This window comes from Marmota flaviventris, chromosome 5, assembly GCF_047511675.1.
Source record: "Marmota flaviventris isolate mMarFla1 chromosome 5, mMarFla1.hap1, whole genome shotgun sequence".
Classification (NCBI taxonomy): Eukaryota; Metazoa; Chordata; class Mammalia; order Rodentia; family Sciuridae; genus Marmota; species Marmota flaviventris.
Genome location: NC_092502.1, coordinates 1,546,603 through 1,551,262, shown reverse-complemented (window position 1 = coordinate 1,551,262; position 4,660 = coordinate 1,546,603).

Here is a 4,660-nt window from a genome sequence, read left to right as displayed (position 1 = left end):
ATGCAAGGATGGTTCAATATACGGAAATCAATAAATGTTATTCACCACATCAATAGACTTAAAGAACCATATGATCATCTCAATAGACGCAGAAAAAGCATTTGACAAAGTACAGCATCCCTTTATGTTCAAAACATTAGAAAAACTAGGGATAACAGGAACTTACCTCGACATTGTAAAAGCTATCTATGCTAAGCCTCAGGCTAGCATCATTCTCAATGGAGAAAAATTGAAGGCATTCCCCCTAAAATCTGGAACAAGACAGGGATGCCCTCTATCACCACTTCTATTCAATATAGTTCTCGAAACACTGGCCAGAGCAATTAGACAGATGAAAGAAATTAAAGGCATAAAAATAGGAAAGGAAGAACTTAAATTATCACTATTTGCGGGTGACATGATTCTATACCTAGAAGACCCAAAAGGGTCTACAAAAAAACTACTAGAACTAATAAATGAATTCAGCAAAGTGGCAGGATATAAAATCAACACGCATAAATCAAAGGCATTTCTGTATATCAGTGACAAAACTTCTGAAATGGAAATGAGGAAAAACACTCCATTCACAATATCCTCAAAAAATATAAAATACTTGGGAATCTACCTAACAAAAGAGGTGAAAGATTTATACAATGAAAACTACAAAACCCTAAAAAGAGAAGTAGAAGAAGATCTTAGAAGATGGAAAAATATACCCTGTTCATGGATAGGCAGAACTAACATCATCAAAATGGCGATGTTACCAAAAGTTCTCTATAGGTTTAATGCAATGCCAATCAAAATCCCAACAGCATTTCTTGTAGAAATAGATAAAGCAATCATGAAATTCATATGGAAAAATAGAAGACCCAGAATAGCAAAAGCAATTCTAAGCAGGAAGTGTGAATCAGGCAGTATAGTGATACCAGATTTAAAACTATATTACAGAGCAATAGTAACAAAAACAGCATGGTACTGGTACCAAAACAGGCGGGTGGACCAATGGTACAGAATAGAGGACACAGAGACTAATCCACAAAGCTACAACTATCTTATATTTGATAAAGGAGCTAAAAGCATGCAATGGAGGAAGGATAGCATCTTCAACAAATGGTGTTGGGAAAACTGGAAATCCATATGCAACAAAATGAAACTGAATCCCCTCCTCTCGCCATGCACAAAAGTTAACTCAAAGTGGATCAAGGAGCTAGATATCAAATCAGAGACTCTGCGTCTGATAGAAGAAAAAGTTGGCTCCGATCTACATATTGTGGGGTCGGGCTCCAAATTCCTTAATAGGACACCCATAGCACAAAAGTTAATAACAAGAATCAACAAATGGGACTTACTTAAACTCAAAAGTTTTTTCTCAGCAAGAGAAACAATAAGAGAGGTAAATAGGGAGCCTACATCATGGGAACAAATTTTTACTCCTCACACTTCAGATAGAGCCCTAATATCCAGAGTATACAAAGAACTCAAAAAATTAAACAATAAGAAAACAAATAACCCAATCAACAAATGGGCCAAAGACCTGAACAGACACTTCTCAGAGGAGGACATACAATCAATCAACAAGTACATGAAAAAATGCTCACCATCTCTAGCAGTCAGAGAAATGCAAATCAAAACCACCCTAAGATACCATCTCATTCCAGTAAGATTGGCAGCCATTATGAAGTCAAACAACAACAAGTGCTGGCGAGGATGAGGGGAAAAGGGTACTCTTGTACATTGCTGGTGGGACTGCAAACTGGTGCAGCCAATTTGGAAAGCAGTATGGAGATTCCTGGGAAAGCTGGGAATGGAACCACCATTTGACCCAGCTATTGCCCTTCTTGGACTATTCCCTGAAGACCTTAAAAGAGCGTACTACAGGGATACCGCTACATCGATATTCATAGCAGCACAATTCACAATTGCTAGACTGTGGAACCAACCCAGATGCCCTTCAATAGATGAATGGATAAAAACATGTGGCATTTATACACAATGGAGTATTACACAGCACTAAAAAATGACGAAATCATGGAATTTGCAGGGAAATGGATGGCACTAGAGCAGATTATGCTTAGTGAAGCTAGCCAATCCCTAAAAAACAAATACCAAATGTCTTCTTTGATATAATGAGAGCAACTAAGAACAAAGCAGGGAGGAAGAGCAGGAAGAAAAGATTAACATTAAACAGATACATGAGGTGGGAGGGAAAGGGAGAGAAAAGGGAAATTGCATGGTAATGGAGGGAGACCCGCATGGTTATACAAAATTACATATAAGAGGTTGTGAGGGGAATGGAAAAATAAACAAGGAGAGAAATGAATTACAGTAGATGGGGTAGAGAGAGAAGATGGGAGGGGAGGGGAGGGGAGATAGTAGAGGATAGGAAAGGTAGCAGAATACAACAGTTACTAATAGGGCATTATGTAAAAATGTGGATGTGTAACCAATGTGATTCTGCAACCTGTATTTGGGGTAAAATGGGGAGTTCATAACCAACTTGAATCTAATGTATGAAATATGATATGTCAAGAGCTTTGTAATGTTTTGAACAACCAATAATAATAATAAAAAAGAAAATCTAAAATGTGTAAAAGGGGCAAGACACACCCGCTTCCTGGGGTAAAAGAACACCAGCTATGGGCCACTTCAGTGCACTTCTCTAATGTTCAAACATAAACTTTTGAGGAAGCAGAACTCATCACTGATAACAAGTGGTATCAGTAATTTAAAAAAATCTTTCAATAAAGAAAGCCCATGATGGGGTTGTGGCTCAGAGGCAGAGCACTCCCATGCATGAGGCACTGGGTTTGATCCTCAGCACCACATAAAAAATAAAATAAAGATGAAAGAAAGAAAGAGAGAAAGAGAGAAAGAGAAAGGAAAGAAAGAAAGAAAGAAAGAAAGCCCGTGACTGCATGGATTCTCAGCCAAATTCTACCAGACCTTTAAAGAACTAATATCAATGTTCCTCAAATTATTCCATAAAACAGAAAGAGATGGAATACTTCCAAATTCTTTCTATGAAGTTAGTATCATACTCATACCAAAAAAAGATAAAAGATACATCAAGCAAATTATAGACCAATATACCTAAGGAACTTAGATAAAAATCCATCGAATAAATAGAAAGAAATTGCATTCAACACATTAAGAAAATTGTGCAAAATGACAAATTGGTTTTATCCCCAGGGTAGCAAGGATGTTTTAACCCATGCAAATCAATAAAAGTAATTCATCACAAAAACAAAATTAAGGCAAAAAAATCACTTAGTTATCTCAACATACGCAGAGGTAGCCTTGGACAACATCCAGCCCTCATGCATGACAAAACACTGAAAAACATGGGGACATCATAAGGCCATGTAGAATGAACCCCCACCAACGTCACAGTGAACGGAGGGACACTGGAACAGAGTCCACACTCACGTTCTTATCAACGTGGTCCCAGAAATGCCGCCAGAGTAGTGAAGCAAGAGGAGGAAACCAGCAAGAGCAGGAAAGGAAGGAGCCAACCATCACTGCTTGTAAGTGATGTGACCTTTCTATTTAATTTTCTTAGTTATCAATGGACCTTTATTTTATTTAGTTTTGTGTGGTGCCAAGAGTTGAACCCAGTGCCTCACACATGCGAGGCAAGCACTCTGTCACTGTGTAACAGCTCCAGCCCATGATATGATCGACCATCTGCTTGACACAAAACCTTTAACCCACATTTTGAGGATGAAGAAATGGCACTCAAATTATTTTTTTATATTTATTTTTTAGTTGTAGTTGGACACAATGCCTTTATTTTATTTATTTTTATGTGGTGCTGAGGATCGAACCCAGGGCCTTGTACATGCCAGGCAAGGACTCTACCACTGAGCCACAACCCCAGCCTCGGCACTCAAATTATTGATCAGCTAGGTCTTCCCCAGTCTTGATGTGAGGGGTTTACATTCATGGCATGGGGCTATACATACTCAATTTACACTGGAGATAGCACAAGAGAAATGTTTCCCCAAGGGAACCACGTCTGCTCAAACACAAATGAACTCATAAGTGGTGCTTCCCAGCCTGGTCTCACCTTGACTGCAGCCTCCTAAGATCCTAAGCCAGGAACCCACCTGAGCCATCTCTAGACAAGAATCTCAGAAACTGTAACACGAAGAACAGTGGCTATTTCTTTTGCAATAGAAACCGAATGCTGCCGGGCATGGTGGTGCACGCCTCAGCAACTCAGTGAGACCCTGTCTCTAAATAAAATATAAAAAGAGCTGGGGATGTGGCTCTGTGGTTAAGTGTGACTGGGTTTAATCCCTGCTACCAAAAAACTGAATACTCTGCATAAATGTCTCCAAAAAAGAGGGGCTCCTGGGTTGGCTACTGGTGGCCCTTCACACCACCACACTGCCTCAACAGCTCTCCAGTGCTGAGAGCCACGGCTGAGTCTGTATGGCTCCTGGCATTTTGCCAACAGTATTGACTGACAGGCGCCTCTGCCTGTCCGCCTCTGCCACAACTTTTGAGTTCTCGCACTATTTTGGAGTTCTCGTGGGGATTTCCGGGGATTCCCCGAGAGTTCCCATTGGTTGGGGAAGTGCAGGAGGCGGGATTTCCGGGAGATAGTTCCGGCTGGGGATTCCTGGACAAGCCTCGTGGCGCGTTCGGGAGGATTCCCCGGGAGCTGTGTGAAGTGTTT